Consider the following 9433-nt stretch of genomic DNA (forward strand, 5'->3'; position numbering starts at 1 on the left):
TTCCTAGCCACATGGTGTGGGAGGAAAGTGGAAATGACGGGGAAATGAACTGCTTGCAGTGTGATGAAAAACTTAAGTAATTTACTGGTTCTGCATCCATTCATCTGCAAGGATGATTCTGAGATCACTGACTCAGGTGCACAGTCCTGCATTCCCTGGTGTCAGAGCCCAATCAAGTCAAGAAGGCTCCCGAGACCTCAGCTTCTTTTCTGAGCAGCAGTCTATTAGCTCCCCCTCTCTCCTCCGAAGCTGTGGGGTGGCGGGGTGGCGGGGTGGGAGGGCAGGTCGAGGTGAGAGAACTTGCACTCCGCATCCACAGGCAAGACTAGGTGCTTCTAAGCTGTGTTCCCTTCTTGGGGAGTGGCCCCCACTCAGCCCGAGCACAGGCCCCTGTGGCTTTGGGAGTCTGCTGACTGGCAGTGGAATGGGCTGACCCAGGCACTTGCCCTGCTGTGGAAGCAGCAAGGTGGAGCAGCCCAGTGGTTTGTCACATCTAGGGGCAGTTCTGGAAGTTTAGGAACAGAATACTGCACTGCTAAGGTGTGAGCTGGGAGACAGGTGCAGGAAGGCCACACCACATAGAACCTCCTTTTAGTAGATTGGGTCTAAATTGCAGCATTTTAGCCCAGGTACAAAACCAGGTATCCTGGGAGATGGGGGCAGCTGTGAGGAGGCCTTTTCAGCCCATCTTCTCTAGGAGTCCAGAGCCAGAGGGTTGAGAGGAACAGTGACTGTAACTGCAGTAGGAGGTGACTCTGCCAGGGTGAGTGCCTGCGGCTGGGGAGAAGAGGTGGGGTGGGCGGTGCTTGTGTACATGGCCCCCCATGGCATCGCTGATTCTCCTTCATTTCCCCTCCTGTTTCATTCTTATTTGAACAGCCTGTGCCTGCAGCTGTTTCCTGTACCTTCTTGAGCTCAGAATCAGAGCTTCACTCCTAATGTTTCCAAACTGGGGACAGAGGATAAAGGAGCCACAGTCTGTGAAAGATGGAAACTGTGCATTATATAGATCTCACGTGATCTGCTCATCTCAAGCTTGTCCCATGGTGAACTGAAAGGAGCAATGAAGTAAAGGCACTGCTTGAAAACATAATACCTAGGTTTGGACTCACCAGGACCTTTCAAAATGGCAATGGGTCAGCTTTCACAGTGGCCATAATAGAGAGAGTAGTGCAAGCTCTCTAGATTAGGTGGGCCTTACATCTTCACGGAGACCACAGTCCTCACAAAAAATGCTCAAAAGGATGCTGGCCAAACTGCCAGGAAACCATGACACCTGGCTTAAAATACTACTAATTGCCCTAACCTGGATCGAGGCAGCACCTAAGGAATGCTTAAATTAAGTCCTGTTGAACTTATGTTATGATAGATCTTTTTTGGGTTCCTCTCAAATTTTAGAATGCCCAGACCCACTAATAGAACAGGCTGTTAAATATATTCTCCAATTAGGAAAAGTAACAGAAAACTTAAATCTAATCTGATTTTACTAATACTAACAGATACACCCATTTTCAGGAAACTGGGTATATTTAAAAACTTGGAGCCCTGCAAGGATGGAACTGGAGAGCATTATGCTAAGTGAAATAAGCCAGTCAATGAAGGAAAAATACCACATGATCTCTCTCATTCATGGATAATAAAGACCATTATAAACTTAAAAAAAAAAACAAACAAACAAACTTGGAGCCCTGGCCAGTATGGCTCAGTAGCTTGGAGTGTCACTTCGTGCACCAAAAGGTTGTGGGTTTAATTCCTGGTCAGAGCGCATACCCAGGTTACTAGTTGGATCCCCAGTAGGGGCTCATGCAGAAGGCAACTGGTTGATATTTTTCTCCACCCCCCTCCCTTCCTCTCTCTCAAAAAAAAGCATATCCTCAGACGAGGATTTAAAATAAATATTGAAAACCCTGGAAATCAGGATCTTCACAAAATCAACTGAATCCAATATAGACAGGTACTCATTTGGTATCCTATCTAATAGAGAGGGGATATGCTAATTGACCCTCATGCTGTCGCAAAGATGGCGGTGACCACAGCCAATAAAGAAGGAATATGCTAATTGACTGTCCCGCCCTCAAAGATGGCAGCGCCCACAGCCACAAGATGGCGGCGCCCAGTTCCCTCAGCTCCCCAGCTGCCCAGGGCCTCCAGAGGCTCAGATAACCAGGGCCGGCCGAGGCTTGCGCTGCCGGCAGTGGCAGCAACAAAGGTGTGATGGGGCGTCGCCTTCCCCTGATCGCTGGGTCACCTCCCTCTCCTGAGGGCTCCCAGACTGTGAGAGGGGGCACAGGGACCACCCCCCTCCAGTGCATGAATTTTCATGCACTGGGCCTCTAGTTATTAATCCTATCTAATAAAAGACAAAAAGGGTAATTAACCGTACCTCCGCTACGCTTCCCATTGGCTAATCAGCGAGATATGCAAATTAACTGCCAACAAAGATGGCGGCCGGCAGCCACGCAGCTGAAGCGAGCAGGAGGCTTGCTTGCTCCAGTGATGGAGGAAGCCAAGGTTCCCCGCCTGCCGTGGCCTGCTCTAAGCTCTGAAAGCAACAGCTCCAAAAGCAACAAAGTTTCAATTATAGAAGCCAAACAAATCCCAGATACCTACTTTCAGCCAGACGCGGCCTCAGAGCTGGAGCGAGCAGGATGGCAACAAAGTTTCAATTATAGAAGGTAAATAAATCCCAGAATAAAAAGAAAAAAAGGAGAGGCTGGGAGCTTCAGTCGCAGGCCAGCCTGAAAACAGCCCTCAGCCCCTCACCCAGATTGGCCAGGCACCCCAGTAGGGACCCCAACACTGAAGGGGGTGTGACCAGCTGCAAACATCCATCAGCCCCTCACCCAGGCTGGTCAGGCACCCAAGCTGGACCCCCACCCTGATCCGGGACACCCTTCAGGGCAAACCAGCCAGTCCTCGCCCATGCACCAGGCCTCTATCCTATATAGTAAAAGGGTAATATGCAAACTGACCCTAACAGCAGAAAGACTGGGAATGACTGGTCACTATGACACACACTGACCACCAGGGGCAGACGCTCAATGCAGGAGCTGCCCTCTGGTGGTCAGTGTGCTCCCACATGGGGGAGCTCTACTCAGCCACAAGCCAGGTTGATGGCTGCCAGAACAGCAGTGGAGCCTAAACTGGTTTGGCTCAGTAGATAGAGCGTCGGCCTGCGGACTGAAGGGTCCCGGGTTCGATCCAGTCAAGGGCATGTACCTGGGTTGCGGGCACATCCCCAGTAGGAGATGTGCAGGAGGCAGCTGATCGATGTTTCTCTCTCATCGATATTTTTTAACTCTCTATCTCTCTCCCTTCCTCTCTGTAAAAAAATCAATAAAATATATTTTTTAAAAAAAAGAAAAAGAAAGAACAGCGGTGGTGGTGGGAGCCTCTCCTGCCTCCTCAGCAGCGCTAAGGATGTCCGACTGCAGCTTAGGTCTGCTCCCTGCTGGCAAGTGGACATCCCCCGAGGGCTGCCAGGCTGCCAGAGGGATGTCTGATTGCCAGCTTAGGCCCAATCCCCCGGGAAGCAGGCCTAAGCCAGCAGGTGGTCATCCCCCGAGGGGTCCCAGACTGCGAGAGGGCACAGGCCAGGCTGAGGGAAATCCCCCCACCCCCCCGTGCACAAATTTTTGTGCACCGGGCCTCTAGTAATGTATATAAGCAATGGCTAAGCCTCCTTTCCTGGAGGCAGAGCTTTGGATGTGAATCCTATGTCCTTAACAACTACATCAGGTTCTTGAATAGAACATTGCAAGGAATGAACCCCTTGAGTTTGATAACACAAAGATATTAGGTTCATCAGCATTGTGTGTAGGGCAACAATGAAAAACAGCCTGAATTTCAAACAAATAGGTAATAGCTGAATAAGTTGTATGATGGAGTTATACTGTAGTATATATTAGTGTTATTAAAAATATTTTGCAACACAATAGTATACTTAATGGAACTTAAAAATGGTTTAAATGATAAATTTTGTGTTTGTGTTTACTTTACCACAATAAAAAGAATGATTACTATCCTACATAGTATCCTGAAGAAGTGGTCATGACAATTTTTAAGAGAAAAATCTAGCCGAAGCCGGTTTGGCTCAGTGGATAGAGCGTCGGCCTGCGGACTGAAAGGTCCCAGGTTCGATTCCGGTCAAGGGCATGTACCTGGGTTGTGGGCACATCCCCAGTGGGAGATGTGCAGGAGGCAGCTGGTCGATGTTTCTCTCTCATCGATGTTTCTAACTCTCTCTCTCTCTCTCCCTTCCTCTCTGTAAAAAATCAATAAAATATATTTAAAAAAAAAAAAAAAAAAAAAAGAGAGAAAAATCTACATTTTGGGTAAAATGTGTGTTTGGGTGTGTGTGTACAAGTTCATAGAAAAGGGTATGCAAGAATACAAACTAAACTTTATTACCTCAGGGAGTGTGATGCACTATATTTATTATTTGACTTGTTAACAAGGAACATGCATTTAGAGCTCAGACCAAGGCTCAAGTCCCAGTTCCACTACTGATCTGACATGTGAATTACATGTTAGTTTCTTCATTTGTAAAACAGTAAAAGAATAGTACCTGCCTAATTAGAATTGTTATGAGGTGTAAATATTAGAAGAGTGCCTATAACAATAAGTTATATTGTCATCCTATTATTGTCTCCTTCAGTCTTCCTTGTATCCTATGCATTCTTCCATCCCTCACTACTTTGTTGAGATCAACTAGAGATTTGATTAAGTACCAAGAGAGGAAAACAGAGAAAAACAAATTACAAGAAGCCTAAAGTTGAGAGGATTCACATAGTACTTGTTTCAGACCCACTAGAACTAGCTTGCTTTTGAGGCTGAGATGCTTCTGAGGCCCTTACGGATTGGTACAATTTTAGAGCTATCTGGCCCAGATTTCTTTCTGCTTGGCCTGTATTCACATAGAAGGTACTCTTACAACTCACAGCTTAGGAGCTTTCTTCTGAGCATCTCCACACCTTCACTATTGCTCGTTGATATATCCAGTATCTTCCTCTTCTGTTCTTCCTAATCAACAGCTTCTTGCAATGCAAACGCTTTCTCTTACTAACTAGAACTTTCTCCTTGATGGCAGACAGCTAAGACCTGGAGCTGTTATATTTGAGTTGAAAACATGTTTATCCAATCCCAACCTGGCCTCTTTCAAAGGACTACTGCCACATTAATGTTACTTGGGTTGAGAAATCTGGAGTCTTTCAGGCAGTGATTAGATTTTTCCTATGTGTTTTACAACATTTCACATTCAACAAATATCATAAATATTAAATAGGAAATAAACCAGTAACTTCTCCTGGTTTATTTTACTCTAAGGACACCAATATATGGAATAAAAAATCATATTCCTGCTCTGCTGGTGTGGCTCAGTGGTTTAGCATCAACCTATGAACTAGAAGGTCACAGTTCGATTCCCAGTCAGGGCACATGCCTGAGTTTCGGGCTCAATCCCCAGTAGGGGGTGTGCAGAAGGCAGCTGATCAATGATTCTCTCTCATCACTGATGTTTGTCTCCGCCCCCCCCCCCCCCCCCCCGCCTGCTCCCTTCCTCTCTCTGAAATCAGTAAAAATATATTAAAACAAACAAAAAAGAAATTGGATTCCTTTCAGAATAGGATGGTGATGAGCTTCCCTGTTAGTAAAAAGCTCTCAATTAATGTTTGTGACTAAAACAAAGCAGTAGCTCTTTTCACTGATTTCACATGATCTCCAGTGTTTCTAATCTCGCGTCCTTCTTCCATCCCTTATATATATTTACTAGAGGCCCGGTGCACAACATTCGTGCACTGGGGAGAAGGTGGGGTCCCTCAGCCCTACCTGCGCCCTTTCCCAGTCCCGGAGTCCTCAGGGGATGTCTGACTGATGGCTTAGGCCCTCTCCCCACAGGATCCTTAGCGCTGCCTTGGAGGCAGGCTGCTGTGCTCGCCAGCCTTCAGCCTGGCTTGTGGCTGAGCAGCACTCCCCTTGTGGGAGTGCACTGACCACCAGGGGGCAGCTCCTGCGTTGAGTATCTGCCCCCTGGTGGTCAGTGCACATCATAGCAACTGGTTGTTCCTCCATTTGGTTGATTTGCATATTACCGTTTTATTATATAGGATTCTTTCTTCTCATCTCCTTTCCTTTCTCTCTACTCTCTCCCTCTCATTCTTAAGCACCTTCTGTGTGTCAGGCACTCAGCAACAAAGATTGAGCAAAACAGACCACCTTCTCATTGTCATGGGGTTTACACACGTAATGGGAATTGAGACATTCATTAAATAATCACCAAATCTGTAATTTCAAACAGCACTTAGTGCCACATAGGAAAGCAGAATCCTGTGAGAAACCTGTGTTTGTATAGACTTCATCCAGGAAATGGCAGCTGAATTGGGGTAGTGTGGACGAAAGGGGCCACATGCTAACCTGACCAGCTCAGGGAAGGCCTGCATGGTGGTTTTCCAAACTCAGAGACCTAAAGTAACCACAAAGGATGGTCTAAAATTAAACTTTAACTAAGAGCAGTTATGGTGGGTAGTGACGTCCTAGGCCAGTATCCTCACTGACAAGTTCAACCTTTACCTTAACTGAGCCTATCTGTCTTTTGGTATCTATGATAACATATCCTTGAAATGTCTGGGTAACTTGTAACTTTCCTTTTTCCAGACCTCTTGGGGCACAACCCAATGTGCCTAGGTGCCAGGACAGATACCACAAATTCCTTCATTGTTATTGTTATCATACTAATGGTTGGCTGTTAACTATCCTGCACCCACTTAAGTATGTGTCTATTTTACTTTTTAATCCAATCCCAGGGTCCCCCCCACCCCCCCGTCTTGTCTCCCCCCCTCACCTCTTTGCTTCCCCCGCCTCTAATCTATCACCAATGGATTTCATGTAACCCACCTACATCCCCTCCTTTGATTGCAATGCATAAAAATAGATGAAAAACAGCTATTCTCTGGAGCATTAGCCCAATCTGTTGAGATACTGCTTCCCAGCAATTGTCGACAGATTGGTTCAAGTAAACTCACAAAAATTCTTTATAGGTTTGAACGTTTTTACGTTAATAGTAGGAAGGATGAGGAGGAGTTAGCTAGGCATGTTCCCCCTTTTAGAGCTCCAAGTGGGCAGAGACCAGGACTGTCATAGCACTCTTAGGGGCAAAAATAGAATATTGGGACTAGCTATGGTTATGGGAAATATTAATCATGCTCTGTTAACCATGATTGCCTTGCGTTGGTTAAAGAAAGGACATTCTGACCTGGCTGAGAGTTGTATGTCCCTGGGACCTGGAAGTCAACCTAGGACCTGGGAGTCAACCTTGTAATGTGGTCCATTCTCAAGGAAAGATTAACAACCTTCTGCCCAAACAATGGAATCCCACCCTAACTTCCTACTTCCCCATGCCTGTAGTCCATATTTCCCCCATGTAATCCTTGTCTTACCCTATATAAGCAGCTGGCTTATGGGAGGGGCTGTAGAGCAGATTTTTGTGGGTGACCTGCTGCTCTCCCATAGTGCCAACAGTATTGGAATAAATGCTCGTATATGATTCAACCCTGTCTCTGCTTAATTGGCTCAAGTAGTGACAGGCAGTCCAGACCCACTGATTACCCAGTTACCGCACCAGTTCCTGGGTCTGCCTGACAGGAGATACTCATAAATATTTGTGAAAAGGAACAATGTGAAAAATATAAAATGTGTTTTGATACTAATCAATTAATACATTTGACTGGTACTAATGAAAAGAAATCCAAAGTAGAAGACAGGACAAAATGGCACAAGATGAGGATGAAGAAGTAGCAGCTTAAGCATATTCAGGCCTTTCAGGGTATTGCAGAGATTTTAGTCTTTATCCTAACAGCAATTGGAAGCAACTGAAGGGTTATTTAGCACAGCTAACACTTAAAAAATACCTATTATGTGTTAGATACTATACTAAAGATTATACTTGCATGATGTTATCTATTCCTTGAAGCAATCATGTTATTATTATCCCAACTTTACAGACTGAGGACACTGAGGTATAGAAGTAAGTGGCAGGGGCTGAACTCCAAAACCCCGACTCTTAACCAGGATATATTACACATGTTATGAGCAAGAAAGAGTAGGTAGGCAAGTATGAACAGCTGATTCTAATCTCCTTTGCAGGAACAGCCCGACTGTGGAGTTGTAGCATAGAGGTATCAGGGTTTAATGAGCTAATCATTGAATGTAACTAATCCCCTTTTGTTCTGACTCCATATTAATCAAATAATCTTGTAATTATATTCTGGCTTCCCATATAGATTTTTCTTCTGGGAGATAATGCACTGACCAGCCTACACATGCGATGTGCTCCAGTTGGCAATTTTATTACTCGTTGTAAGTTAATAAATGGACATTCTGCTTTTTTAAAAAAGGTGAAATACACTAAACAAAAAAAATGAAAGTCTTAAAAATTATTTTTCCGTGAAGCTAGTTTGAAAAACAAAAACCAACAAATGGAATAACATATACAGTCTCTCTTTTCTACGGCCTGCTTGGCGTGAACACGGATGCGGCCGTGAAGTCCAGAGATGGGCCCTCGCTTGGCCTTCTTTGTCGAAGCTCCTCGGCGCAGCCCAGATGTTCCCATTGTTTCCCAACCGGCAAACTCTTCTCCCCCCCGCACGCGGCCGGGAGGGCTGCTCTGCATAATCGACCGGATTCTCCGAGGAGCAGCAGCTGGGGGCTGCTCACGCGGGTCTCATCCGCGTCCCCGGGGTAACGCCCACCCCGTCCTCGGGGCCGGCGGGCGCCCGGTGACACCAGGAAACCCGAGGTGAATGCACTCGCCGCGGGGCCACCACGACGGCAGCCCCGGCCGCGGCCCGAGGCGACCGGGCGCCCGCCCTCCTTCCCCCTTTGCTGGCTCCTTCCTAACGGGGACTCGGCTCCCGACTCCCGACGCCTCGTTGGCTCAAGTTCTGCTCTTTTTCTTCTCTCCCTAGAATTCCTTTAATGAGCAAAACTGGGACAATCGCAGGCGGGCGTTTTTTAATTTTTTTAAAAATATATATTTTATTGATTTTTTACAGAGAGGAAGGGAGAGAGAGAGAGAGAGAGTCAGAAACATCGATCAGCCGCCTCCTGCACACCTCCCACCGGGGATGTGCCCGCAACCAAGGCACATGCCCCTGACCGGAACCGAACCCGGGACCCCTCAGTCCGCAGACCGACGCTCCATCCACTGAGCCAAACCGGTTTCGGCAAGGCGGGCGTTTTTTAAAGTGAAAGCTTCCCGAAACGGACCCCTTTCACCTCGTCAAGGGGGCTGCTTAGTCACACACAAAGGCTTTTCCCCCCAAGAAAAATGCCAGCAGTCCCTGGAACAGAATACTGACCGGGCCCTCTCAGCATCGACCCCACCTCCCCTCCAGGAAAAAAAAAAGACGTAGGAAAAGGCAGCCGGTGCAAGGTCAGC

Source organism: Myotis yumanensis, unplaced genomic scaffold (genome assembly GCF_028538775.1).
Source record: "Myotis yumanensis isolate MYYU_CA2020_CCGP unplaced genomic scaffold, mMyoYum1.0.hap1 SCAF_11, whole genome shotgun sequence".
In the NCBI taxonomy this organism is placed as follows: Eukaryota; Metazoa; Chordata; class Mammalia; order Chiroptera; family Vespertilionidae; genus Myotis; species Myotis yumanensis.